This window comes from Zootoca vivipara, chromosome 7, assembly GCF_963506605.1.
Source record: "Zootoca vivipara chromosome 7, rZooViv1.1, whole genome shotgun sequence".
Lineage (NCBI taxonomy): Eukaryota > Metazoa > Chordata > Lepidosauria > Squamata > Lacertidae > Zootoca > Zootoca vivipara.
Window position 1 is genome coordinate 44816839 of NC_083282.1, and position 14726 is coordinate 44831564.

The window sequence follows — 14726 nt, forward strand, 5'->3', positions numbered from 1 at the left end:
TCTAAAGGTCTGGTAATTGTTGTTCTCTTTGACCTCTGGTGGGAGGGCATTCCACAGGGTGGGTGCCACTACCGAGAAGGCCCTCTGCCTGGTTCCCTGTAACTTGGCTTCTCGTAGCGAAGGAACCGCCAGAAGGCCCTCGGCACTGGACCTCAGTGTCCGGGCAGAACAATGCGGGTGGAGACGCTCCTTCAGGTATACTGGACCAAGGCCGTTTAGGGCTTTAAAGGTTATATGGTCTCGGCGGCCGCTCCCAGTCACCAGTCTAGCTGCCACATTCTGGTCATCAATAGTACTTATGCTGCCATGATAATCCTGGATAATATACTCTACCCAGAGGTAGGCTCACTCAGTCAGATCTGTTCACATATTGCAATTCATAATGCTCCCATATTCTGCTGGAGGCAGAAGAGAAGACCTTGTGGTCAGTGGCTTTATTCAAGGCCACAGCTGGCCCTGCCATTAGGCAAAGGGAGGCGGCCACCTTGAGAGGCAGCTGCTGAGCGTTGGGGGTGGGGAGTAATTCGCCTCTGTTGAACAGCAGAGTGATATATGTGCCTCATATCCTACTCTGTGCTTCCAAAAACTAGCCTGCTATCTTCAATGGGACATTGTCATGCTGTTAATGATGAAATACAATTCAGTTGCCTGCCTCCAGTTGATTTCTGAATGTTGAATGATGGGTGCCATCTTGTCCTTGGCTTCATGCAGTAAGGCCGCACCCTGAAGGTCAAAGATGCCCAAGCAAGATCTGGTTGGCATATGGTGTAGGCGGGGTGGGTGGGGAAAGATTGGCAAAACACAGTTTTGATAACAGATTTACCGTAATAGAACGATACTCTGCCAAACAGGGAATGAAGCAAGATGTCTCATTCATTTCCTTGTCTCTACTTTTCTTCACATCCACACTGTACATTGAAAACACTCATTGAATCATAGAATCATAGAGTTGGAAGAGACCACAAGGGCCATCCAGTCCAACCCCCTGCCAAGCAGGAAACACCTTCAAAGCATTCCTGACTTACGGCCATCAAGCCTCCGCTTAAAGACCTCCAAAGAAGGAGACTCCACCACACTCCTTGGCAGAAAATTCCACTGCCGAACAGCTCTTTCTGTCAGGAAGTTCTTCCTAATGTTTATGTGGAATCTTCTTTCTTGTAGTTTGAATCCATTGCTCCGTGTTTGCTTCTCTGGAGCAGCAGAAAACAACCTTTCTCCCTCCTCTGTATGACATCCTTTTATATATTTGAACATGGCTATCATATCACCCCTTAACCTTCTCTTCTCCAGGCTAAACATACCCAGCTCCCTAAGCCATTCCTCATAAGGCATCGTTTCCAGGCCTTTGACCATTTTTGTTGCCCTCCTCTGGACACATTCCAGCTTTTCAGTATCCTTCTTGAACTGTGGTGCCCAGAACTGGACACAGTACTCCTGGTGAGGTCTGACCAGAGCAGAATACAGTGGTACTATTACTTCCATTGATCTAGATCAGGCATCCCCAGACTTCGGCACTCCAGATGTTTTGGACTACAATTCCCATCATCCCTGACCACTGGTCCTGTTAGCTAGGAATCATGGGAGTTGTAGGCCAAAACATCTGGAGGGCCGCAGTCTGGGGATGCCTGATCTAGATGCTATACTGTACTCCTATTGATGCAGCCCAGAATTGCATTGGCTTTTTTAGCTGCTACATGACACTGTTGACTCATGTCAAGTTTGTGGTCTACCAAGATTCCTAGATCCTTTTCACATGTACTGCTCTCAAGCCAGGTGTCACCCATCCTGTATTTGTGCCTTTCATTCCCCCCCCCCCAAGTGTAGTACTTTACATTTCTCCCTGTTAAAATTCATCTTGTTTGCTTTGGCCAATTGTCTAATCTGTTAAGGTCATTTTGAAGTGTGATCCTGTCCTCTGGGGTATTAGCCACCCCTCCCAATTTGGTGTCATCTTCAAACTTGCGCAGGATGCCCTCAAGCCCATCATCCAAGTCATTGATAAAGATGTTGAATAAGACTGGGCCCAAGACAGAACCCTGTGGCACCCCACTAGTCACTTCTCTCCAGGATGAAGAGGAGCCATTGATGAGCACCCTTTGGATTCGGTCACTCCTATGCTACTTTAACAGTCATGGCCTACCCCCACCCCTGAATCCTGGGAACTGTAGTTGTTAAGGTTGCTGGGAATTGTTGCTTTATAAAGGATCCCCTAACAACACTCAGCACCAATAAACTTCCAGGACCCAGAATTCTTCAGGGAGAAGCCATGACTGCTATAAGAGTGCTTTCCATATATGGTGCAGATGTGATTTCTGTCTCTCTCATCTAAGTAGAGGATTGTGGGAGACTAACTTGCTTTCAGAAGCAGACAGAAGAGAAAAACTGGGAATAATTGCCTTACATGTGCTGTAAATGGAGTGTGGTGAGTGGACAAAACGGAAAGTATTTATTTTACTGTACTGCCTTTATATCCCATCATTGCTCCAAGGAAATTTTCCATTGCATCTACCTTACCAGGCCAGGTCTAAGGTTATGATATAGGAACCTGCCTTATACAGAGGGAGACTGACCTGCTGTCCAAAGAGAACGCCCATTGGAATGCCCTGTGATCCATCAACTCCATGGGGGATATGCTCAGATGGGAGCCCCTGTTGAAGACAAAACAGGTAAAGTGTGTCAACTCCAAATTGAGCTTTGGCCCTTGGTACAGAACCAGATCCCAAACCTTACATTTCTTTCCCCAGAGAATATAGTCCCAGAAGCCATTAGAGCAGCAGCAACTACTCTTTCTTAGTGAGTTCTGCCTTGCCTCTCTCGGTGACTGGGGCCCCTCCAATGATATCTGCCATAGGCACCAGAAGTTCAGTCTTGTCCCGGTGAGTTTGGTCAGCTTGTGGGGTCTGTGGCAGCCCAATAACCCCTTTCCCAGAGCTCTGAGGGTTTGGGGAGTAAAAGGTCCAGCAGACCTCTGGCTGGTCCCTCCTTAGGACATCCTCTTTTTACTTTCACTTTTCCCCCCTTCTTTTTTAACCTCAATCTTTCCTGATAAAGGAAGGCGCAATTGTATTTTTACTTCTTCACAAATTGTTTCTGACATTAGTCATCTGTGTATGTTGCAGCTGGGATTTGTGATCTGCATTTTAACCTATTTTGCATTTTGTGGAATGGTTTTATTGTGCACAACTTAGACACATCATTTTGAAGTGGTAAGTAGGTAAATAAATAAATAAATAAATAAATAAATAAATAAATAAATAAATAAATGTTGGTTTTATTCTGTACCGTTTATTCCTTCTCCGTAGGTCAGAAACTCTTTGCTTCTCTCCCAGACCCACTATAGAGATGAGAAACATGTCTTAACTTATCCCAGTTCCTGCTGTTCCACAAAACTGACAAGAACCTAGATATGCTGTGCAGTTCACAAGGCTAGCTTCCAGTTGTGAGTTAGGGGGTATCTCTGGGAACGATACCTACCAATTCCTAAAGTGCTTCCTGACTGTGTACTAAATCACTGGGCATAATTATGGAAGAGGAGTGAATACAAAATGGGGTATAAGTGGCTTGAACCACTGTACCACTACACAGTGGAATAAAATCCAGACATGGTTGTGATGTGGGTTTACAGGGTAAACAGATGACATACATTAATGACAGGGCTCCAATCTATTGCTTCTCCAAGTGGGCCCAAAACTCTGGTGGTCTGCTGCCAGTCAGTGGGCCCATTCATATGCTAGTGCATGCTGCCAAAATCACTGCCCTCCTGAAGCTGGGAGCAACAAACCACAAGCCTTGGCTTCCCATGGCATATGAACCAGCACTCATGGTTTGTTCAAAACATGATTTGAAAGCAATGAGCAAACCTTGGTTAACCATTGTGGTATGTTTGGAGCAGGGGGCATACCCACGAGTGCTGCTTCAGATGTCATAGTAAGCCAAGTCTTGTTTGTTCCTCTCAGTTTGAGAAAGAGTGGAGTAAAATGGGAGTAATTCAGCAGCATGCACTAGCACTCTGCTTGTTCATAGTTAGCCATGGTTTGTGGCTTTCTGCAATGTGCAGACAGGACCACTGACTGGTAGCAATTCTCCATGTTTGTGGCTGACCATGCGGCATGAGCACAGCCAGTGTAATGAAGACAATGAGTCAGGTGGACAAATGGGTATGTCATATGGCACCTTTGTTGCATCTTTCTCTGCTGTTTGCCTTGTCGAAGGATCATTTCAAGCTAGTTGCTGTCACAAGCAAGGTACACAGAGAGACCATTCATCTGACGTAATAAGGACTTTGTTAGGTTATTCTGTAAGCCCCATGAGTTGTTTAATGACTGACACTAAGCAATATCTTTGTTCTTCTTTGTTTGAATCTCTGAGCCAGGCCTTTAGGTCCCTCTTAGTATTAGAAATAGAGACCAGCCTTAGGAGCATGATAGACTGGGCAGAGATAGCAACGTGGCTTTCGAGAATACTCTGTTCTGCCTGAGCTAACTTTATAAAGACTTTTTGGCTGCTGATGTGAGAGGGTTTGGTTTGTCAACTCTAAACATTCTGATCAGAGCTGTTGTCATGGGAGGAGTCTGGCTACCTTTGGCAAATTAGGGGCTTCATTCCTGAATTTCCTTTTTCTTTCCTTCTTCCCCTTCCCCCCTTCCCTCAAAGTCTCTAGGCAATTTATACACGCAGATAGAAGGGCAGACAAATTTCTACCCAATTCCTCACTCATTAGTAATACCATTATTTATTTATTTTATAGTTGTTTATATTTGTCAGGTACCTCATAAATAAGTTCTCCGGATATAATGCATATACATGAAAAGCATAACAGCACCATAAAAATTCAGACTGTAGCTTAATCATCTAGCCAAAAGAACAACAGAATAAAATACAATACAACTCACAGGAGCTAAAAAAACAACAACTGGCAAATATAGAAATACGTAAAGACCACTAAGATTATCACAGGGACTAAAAAAGAAAACCAGACTCATGATATTAAATGGCTTGAGAGAACAGAAAAGTCTTAAGCCTGATGCCAAAAAGAGAAGAACATGGATGCCATAGAAGACAAACTTGGAAAAGGGCACCCACAGATGAGCTCACCATATAGGCAGGAAGAGGTGTCCCTTCAAGTCCCAAGGCCCCAAATTGTGTAGGGCTTTTAGGCCCAAACCAGCACTTTGAATTAGAAGACAGTGAGGATGAGAAAAGTGTGATACATTATGTTCATAATGTCTGGTCCCAATTAACACTCTCACAGCCATACTATTTGGCATCTGCTGAAGCTTCCCAACTGACTCCAGAGACACGCAGCCCCACCCACAAACACATTCTAATAATCCAAATGAGAAGCTACCAACGCATGAAAGCTTTCAAACACACCTATATTTGCGTCAATCCTCTTCCCCCAGACTTTCGAGTGTGGGTAGAATCCCAATGGCAAGTGGCATAATTCAGGACTCTACATCTTGACTAGTTCTTTTCCTTGCTTCACCTGAATGTTTTCAGGCCTGGGACTTCTCAGTGCCTGGATTCTAGTTGGTCCTCCACAGGTTTGAAGCAATCCCTGGCCTTGCCATCTTACCCAACAGGCAAATAACTTGAATTCCCAGCTGAACCACTGCCCTTTCCTCAGGCATTTTGTTGGTGAACTGCTCATTTATAGAGATGTGTGCGTGGTGTGGATCCTGGCTGCAAGTTGTGTAGCTGAGCTCAGCTTGTGTAGTGGTAACCTTGCCTGACACTGTCGATTGCTTGCTTGGCAGCCTTTAAAAGTGTTTTCCTTCTGTTAATTAACTCCTGGTGGGAGCCAGAGACTTCCTTGTTTCTAGCAGTGGCCTATTAAGAGCAGGGAGCCCTGGGACACTGGCGAACCGCTGTGGGTTTGGCCTGCTCTCTTCTTCATGGCTGAGAAGGCCTGAGGTGAGTGCTGGGCAGCTTGTGATGATGCAGCCAACTCCAGTAGTTACTAGGTAGAAGAAGGCCTGGAATAAAAGGGTTTCTGTCCAGGTGCCAAGGTTACAACCACCTTGCCAGCCAACTCAAACCTTCACGCTTCCCATGACGCAAGAGCCTGAGCCAATTTAGTTCCCCCCTGTTCAGCATGGAATCACAGAGGTTTGTTTCTTCACTGTGAACGCATCAGAAAGACCGTGGCTAGCAGAGGCCCAACTCTGCCATCACTCCGCTGATGTCTCCTCTGCTGCAGCAGCCACAGCAACTATTGCACACATACACACACTGCTGCTCCCAGTGAGACTCTTATATGGGGGCTTTTCATACAACCACAGGAAGCTGCATTGCACTGAGTCAGATCATGGGTCGGTCAGTCTAAACCAGGCATCCCCAAACTTTGGCCCTCCAGATGTTTTGGAATACAATTCCCATCTTCCCTGACCACTGGTCCTGCTAGCTAGGGATCATGGGAGTTGTAGGCCAAAACATCTGGAGGGCCAAAGTTTGGGGGTGCCTGGTATAAACCTTCTGACTCTCCAGAATTTCAGACAGTGTTTACCATAACTTCCAGGCTTACCTTACAAATTTCTCCTTTCTTTTGCTTTAGGTCACTACTCTCCTCCCAGCATCTCTCCAAACCAAAGGGAGATAAATTGCCATCTTGTACAGTCATACCTCAGTTTAAATACGCTTCGGTTTGAGTATTTTCAGTTTAAGTACTCCGCGGACCTGTTTGGAACGGATTAATCTACTTTCCATTACTTTCAGTGGTAAAGTTCGCTTCAGGTTAAATACGCTTCAGGTTAAGTACAGACTTCTGGAACCAATTGTGTACTTAAACCGAGGTACCACTGTAATTTCTTTTACAAGTCAAACTCTTCTTCGCGTCCTAGGGTGGGAAGGGGGGGGGGTAGCCTCTTCCACTTTCATTTTCACTCTTATTCTGCCTCCTTTGTGATACTCATAAGGGTTTTTTTTCTGAACACCACAGTCAAATAGCTGTCTTTGATTCCTGCATCACACACTTTTATAGCACAGGAACTCTCTTCTTCCTTTTGCTATCATCATGTGGTTACTTGTATAACACTGTTCCACAAAACTGTGCCCAAAGTGGCTCACAACATAGTAAATAAACACTAAGTATAAGAATTCAAAAAAACACATCACCAGCCTTTGATCTTTTGGCAACCTACTTAACTTTAGATTCATTGCTGTCTTGCAGCCAGACATGATGCAGAGATACATGGCTAGTTTCCAGTAATGCCCAGCAGGAAACTTCCCAATTTATGACCTCTAACCTTCGGCTGTTCCTGGGATTCCACCATGCTGCCAGACTCCATCAAAGTTTCTGAATGAAAATTCCAAATAGCATGGTAAGGCAAATTTTCATATCAGTTTCTCGTATAATATTCCTTCATGAGCATATTTTATGTTGAGAGGTGGTCCCAGCTCATTTATTAACTTGGGCTAAATGAGGCTCAGAATATATCCAATGGTGGCCAGCAGCTTCCCCTAGTGGGAGTGCCAATGGGCTCTCAGATGCATGGGCCCAGACATTATTCAGCCCCCAAGATACATCTTTGTAGCACCCAACCGATGTCTCCAGCTATCTTACTGAGGAAGCATTTGGAGATTGGCTAGGAAGAAATGGTCATTACTTAGGGCTGCCATATTTCAAAAAGTGAAAATCTGGACACTGTTTCCGACCACCGAATCACGGCTATGTCCGGGAAATTCCGGATGTATGACAACCCTACATTAATCTAAGCCAATACTTAAGCCTTTAGGGTTCCATTGCAGGGGCATTCAGTAGTTATAACAATGCTTTAGAACTATTTACGGTACTTGTGTAAAATCCACACATCTGCTGCAAAATGCATGATAGTCCATAGACGTGCACAGCACATTTCATTGAGGTGTGCACCCAGCGATGGATGGATGGATGGATGATTTATTTATTTATTTATTCATTCATTCATTCATTCATTTATACAAAGGAGGGGGGGGATGACAAGACAGACAAATAAGGGCAAGGAAGAGGTAAAGAAGAAAAACAAGCTAACAAAATAATCACATCCAGAAGCCAAAACATTAGATTTTTCCTGCAGAGAAAAAGACCCTTGCCAAGCTGACCAGAGGCAGGGTAATTCTGGCTCCTCCTCCTTGGTTGCATGCCACAAAAGCAGCCCCTCACCCCACAGATCTCTCTCCACAAAAGATGGCCAGTGGAGCTTGGATGGAGACAGAGCCAGAAGAAGAAGAAGAAGAAGAAGAAGAAGAAGAAGAAGAAGAAGAAGAAGAAGAAGAAGAAGAAGAAGAAGAAGAAGAAGAAGAAGAAGAAGAAGAAGAAGAAGGAGGAGGAGGAGGAGGAGGAGGAGGAGGAGGAGGAGGAGGAGGAGGAGGAGGAGGAGGAGGAGGAGGAGGAGGAGGAGGAGGAAGGATGGATGGATTTGTAGCTTTTGCCTGAGAAGGAGGGAATTTCTGCTCTTTCCTTACTGCCACCACTGGAGCCAATCACCTTGTCACCGCTTCCAGGGACTGCCGCAGACAGCAGCTGCAGATCCATTCCAGCCTTTTTATTCTGCTTGCAACTCTCTCTGTCTGCTTCCCTTGACCCCCTGTTTTTTTTAATAAAAAAAATAGGGTGTGTCTGAGCCCACCCCCTTTGCATGTCTATCCCTAACCCAGGGACACATCCTGACAAAATATGAAGATGGGCCTGCTATTGCTCTGTACTGCCTTGTAATATCCAGGCCATCAGAATAATCCCTTTTCCACCTCTGCCCGGGACTCTGATGTCACAGCCACTTAGTCTGATCTGCAAATATCGTGGGCTGACACCTTGTTAAACACTCACAGGGGGTCGTGCTTCCAGGCCTTTTCCTGACCTGCTTTCTTTTTGCCCGCTGCAAAGTTTCAGTTGGCAGGCACTTCCCTTGCACTATTAGGTGTCATTCGAGGAACAAGGCACCCAGATCACTTACGAATTAATTTGGAGTTAAAACTACAGAAAATTAGGAACATGTTGCTTTGCAGACTTGGCTAGAACTCAAGATAAATACATGGAAAACTCCTTCATTTGTAACTTTGCTCTGTGTAAAGGGAGGGGGGGAAGTCACAAGCATTCCTGCTTCCTGCCTCTTAACTGTTGTCAAGGCCTTCAACAGCTGTTTAATGGTCTGAGGCCTTACTTCCCAAGGAAAACTGAAGCAAACAAACAAAGGATTGGAATTGTTTTCCTTAGGGCCAAATTAAGCTAAATAAAACTGATGAAGCACACAATCTAAAACCCTTGTCAACCATTAGTTTTGCAGAAGAGTCACCTTGAGGAGCTGGCCCTTTCCCCCTGCCAAAGGAAAAAAGAAAAAAAATCCTGCTAGCAAGTTCTGTTTCCACAGTCATCACTTTGTCTTCAATGTTTTCTCACTTCTGGGTTGTCAGCTGAGGAGCCACTCTTAAAAAGACCAAATTGTACCCAGCAGGCCTCTGGTTTTAAACCTCCAATCTAAAAGCCGGTTTCATTGGTAATCATCATGCCAACCAATACAGGGTTAGAGTAGTGCTCAGTCAGCATAGACTGACATGCCCTGGTGTGCACAGTCATAGGTTGTAATGGTATCATACTGTAATACCACAGCAGGGCAACTCAGCCTTTCTATGCTTGGCACAGATGCTATTGCCAGATGCAGAGTTGTGGCATTGTGCATGTAGCTTGTAACATTGTGCATGTGCATGTAACAGGGCACAATACCTGAAAACGGTTCTTCCACCACGGAGCTAGCTACATAGCCACAAACCTGTGCAATTAATTATTGCTGATAAGATGTTGTTATGCGTACAGTAGGCCTGCCCACTTGCCTCAATTTGAGTCCCTACAATTCATACCTAGATCACTATGCATATCTGTAGCTACCCAAATATTGGAGGGTAGGGTGTCATTGGTCTACAAAAATATATATAAGGATGCATTCCATTGGTGGGCTCAGTTATGAGCTCAATTTTAATGCTGGCACTCTCATAATGTTTTGCCATGCTGTACCCAGTAAATATTTACTAGGTTCAATACATCTTATTATTATGAAATAGAATTATAGAGTTGGAAGGCACCACAAGGATCATCTAGTCCAACCCCCTGCAATGCAGAAATCTTTTGCCCAGCATAGGGCTCGATATTATTACTATTATTATTACATTTATATCCCACATTTCCTGCCAGGAGCTTAATAGTTCTTCCCCTTCTCATTTTATCCTCACAACAACCCTATAAGGTAGGTTAGGCTGAGAGGCAGTGAATGACCCAAGGTCACTTTGTGAGCTTCATGGCTGAGTGAGGATTTGAACTCTGGTCTTCCAAATCCTAGCCTGACACTGTAACCACTATACCACACTGGTTTTCTATGTTTCTGTATGTATCATACAACACTTTCCATATTTCCCCTCAGACTATTGCAACATTTTACTCTTCTTGCAATTAAATATATTGTCACGGCCAGTGCTGTCTAGAACAATTCCTCTGTATGCATCTATCTACACCCTGAGATCAATGGGAGAGGCCCTTCTATGCCCTCTGAGGATGGGAATGCATAACCGGGCCTTCTCAACATCAGCACCCACTCTAGCCACTGCCCCAGAATATTTGCCTCTCTTTGAGTGTGTTCAGATGGCAAGTTTAAATAGTTTTGTTTCATGGTACTGCCAATATTTTTAATATTGTCCAGCAAGTGTTGTGTTTTTGTGCCCATACATCTTGAATATTGATTAATCCATTTTTAATATAAAAAAACTTTACAATGTTTTATCATGTTATTAAATCTATTTAAGCTGCTCTGATGACCCTGTGTTGTTGCAAGCGTGAGATATAAATATTTAATTAATAAATAAAATAAACTCAGAATTCCATGCTAGGATCTAAGCAGGCAAAATGAGCTACACTAGTATGGCTCTGGAAAGGCCATGTTTTATGTCTTGCTATTACAGTACATGACAAATTTCCTCCTTAAAAGAGCTCTATTGGTCTCTGCAGTCTGACAGTCTTACTGACCATGGAGCATATGACGCAGTCAATGGTCCCCAATGGCGGCTGGTGTCCACTGGGACTGGCAGGGCAGAAGTCAGGGAGATTGACAGTAGGTGGCGCCATAGCCAACAACAGGCAGAGCCAACTCCTTCTAGTTTTGTCCCCATGCTCTTCCCTGCTGAGTTTTAGAAAGGCAACACTGAGATTAAGGAAGAGGAAGCTGACATACAAGGTTGCCCTCTGGACTGGTTGAAGGTAAGAAGGCAGGCAGGTGGGAGCTGACATAGCTCACTGAGGTTGGTGGGGAAGTGCCCCCATTTGCCTTAATGGAACAGCCACTGCTGAATTGGCCTCTGATTCTAAGAGAGAAATCTAGAGACCTTGCATTCCCCCTGCCATGTTTCGGAGTGTGTGGGTGTGTGCGTGTGCGTGTACTTGCATGCATGTACCAGTCAATAGATGTCTGGGGGGCAATGTGTGTGCATGCCTGAAGGGTACATGCATCCATGCTTGAGGCGTGTATGTGTGTGCAAAGCAGATTGGACCGACTGCTGTGTGCTGGGACTCTGAGTGGGCGAGTTCCCTGCTCCTGCTGTCCTGTCCCTCCCCATCTCCTCCCCCTCCGCAGTTCAATGCCCTACTGCAAAGAACTGCGCCTCTATTGTTTCTCTCATGCAGATTTTGGGGTGTGAGGAGAGGAGGAGTGAGAAGGGAAGAGCAGGGACAAGATAAAAGCTTTGCTCTCGCCTCACCAGGCAGAGGCAGAGCCCACCCAAGTTTCAAGGCGTTTGCTCAGACGTCTGACCTCTGTGCCTGCAGAAGGTGCTTTCTTACATTTTTCAACGCTGCTTCTGAATTGCAATTTCCTCCCTCGCAAACAGGAGGACTATGAAAGGGACTACAGGGATGCATCCCATTCCCTACTTCGTGATGCTATTTCTCTGTTGAGAACTAGAAAGGCCAAGCCTCTAATCATGTATTGAGTGGTGTGCCCCATTACCTGTTTATAATCTCCCCTACAAACCCTTTCTGCACTACAGATTCTTCTTTGGGGCTTCCAAGCTGAATGTTGCATTAATGTAATCATTCTGGCAACCGGGTAGATTTCTGCATCCTGTAAGAGTTGTTACTTTATGAGACCCAGAGAATTTCAAGATGCCCCAAAATGGATGAGGTGCCGGCATGGTGCTTCTGTGTCCTTACCAGTTTCGTGCCATGGACCCTGCTGCCAGCCATATCCTTACCATGCAGGTAGCATCAACAAAAGCACTTTCTCACTGGTCCTGACAGATCCTGGGCTCCTTCCAGAAGCCGTGCAACCACAAGTCCTGCTTAACCCATCAGGCATCACCTTTCCCACCATTTCATTGCCAGATTCAGAATTTTGGACATCTAGACTTAGTGCAGTGAAAGGAGATGTATTTATAAATATGCACGAGAAGAGAGAACATAAGTTAGTATTGGGCCAGCTTTTTTTTTCTTTTTTGCCTGTCACCTTTATACAACCAGAGCTTAAGAGGATCAGGCTGGCACTCACAGAGCCACTCTTGGTCAGGGTGAAACCTTACTTAAAGGCTGGAAAATATTTGAAAAGGGTTGTTGAGACCAACAAAGCTATCTGTGCTAAAGGGTGACTGAACCTCGTTCCTCCAAGACATACCAAATCCAGATGGAGTTCATCAACCCCAGCCTTGCCTACCCCTGCTATTTCAGCTAGGAATGCCCTCCCCCCATATCCAGTTTACGTTGGTGCCATTTATGTTGGTAAAGAGCATTAAATATTAACTGGCCCAAACCCTCAGTTTGGAAAACTCCAACAAAGTCCATCTTGTCCAGTTTTATTTTGCTACTCTCTGCCTAGTACTCAAATTTATCAAGTTGATCTGTTTTTTGAAATGTTTGAGATCCCTCCAAATATCACTCTGTCTTCAGATTTTATAAACATGCTCAGTGTGCTCATCATAGCTGCCAAGTTTTCCCTTTTCTCGCGAGGAAGCCTATTCAGCATAATGGAAAATCCCTGTAAAAAAGGGATAACTTGGCAGCTATGGTGCTCATCCAAATCACAATGAAAACATTTAACACACAGCCCCCCCCCATTGTTTCTGTGGGACATAATTTGGCATCCTTTTCCAAAAGGGTGTGGCGCTTTGTACGCCAGAGAGTCCATTAACTCTCTATAGTAGTGCCAGTTTCATTAGAAGTTTCATTAGAAGTTCTTTGCCTGTTCTTGCATAAAATAAGCAAGCATCCTTCATGTGCTTTCTAATATTTAAATCACTGCAGAAGAAACCATGTTCTGCTGAGTACAGAAAGCAGCTCTTTTAGGGACTCAGAGGCGATATTCCTAAACTGTAGTTGCCTGCAATACATGTGGTCAGTTTCCCCACCACAGTCTTGGGACAAAATAGTTTCGCAGGTGTATGTCATATTTTAAGATGTATTGTGAATCCTGAAAAGGCTCAAGAAGCATGACTAGCACAACTCCATTCTGAAACATTGGAAGCGGTGCAGAATCAAGGGACGTTACTGCCCCTTCATCTCTGGACGGCACCCCTAATTTTGGATTGCTCTGCTCTTTGTAGCAGTTGATAGAACAGATACTGACATTTTGATTTGGGAGATCTGCTTGCAGTGGTTTGTCTAGACCTGCTCACATGTGAATGCAGGATAGAGAATACAGATTGGGAATTTGGGAGTGACTGGGAGTGAATTTGGAGGATACAGGATGGGTCCCATTCCATGGGAGGTGTGTGAAGTGAGAAAGAGACGGGGGGGGGGTTCTCTCTGAAACTCCCCTCCCCAAACAAGGAAGTTTCCTATCACTATCAGTGCAGTGAAACTGACTGAGGAGCGTCTCTCTCTGCATCTTCAACCAGGCTCACCCCCCCCTTGCACAAATCCACCACAGGAAAAGAAAAGCCCCCAAGGAAGACAAAAGAGCCTGTTTTGGCCATGCCACCTGCTATCCCCTACCCTACAATACCGCCTTAAAAACTGGACAAACAAAAGGCCTTAAAATCTTAAAGGGGCCCATTCATTAGGGTGACAAAAGGGAAAAGAAATACATTATCATAATTAATCCTGCGGTTGGCGGTGGGTGGCGAGGCCCTCTGTCTCCCAAGGTGGCAGTGGCGGTCATGTCACCAAGCCCTGCACTAATGTACACTGGGTAGGCAAAGCAGGATGTGAAATAAAGTCCCAGAGGATGAGTGCAGGTTTGTCTTCTCTTTGCCTGCCCCCACCTCTGCTTCCCCCCACTGATGTATATTGGTTCCTTCCCAAGTGCCTCCCCACCCCCTCCTTCCCTTGCTACCCATAAAGCCATCCCTGTTTTGCAGGGCTGGAACAGCCCACATTTGTCTGTGCCTTGTTCCTCACGTGCACAGACACACAAGCATTGTGACCCTCCCTTGCAATCACAGCTCTCTATGTGGTGAAGAAATGTCTCTCACCTTCTCTGGCTCCTTAGGGCAGGGATGTCTTCCCGGGAAGCTGTCAAAAATCTGCCTGCAGTCCAACCTCTATGTTGAGCCTATGTTGGTTATTTCAGGAAAATACACAAAATGCTCTAGCAGTCCTCTGCCTAACCATCCATCCATTTCCACCTACTCAGCTTCCAGGGCTAGAACTATAACAATGCATCTCTAGACCATCTTAAAAGAATTTCTCCCAACAGCATGCAGACACAGACGAATTAAGTCCCACTTAATGCATGATATGGGAGATACAAGCCCCCACTGAAACTGAGTCCTAGATGTGC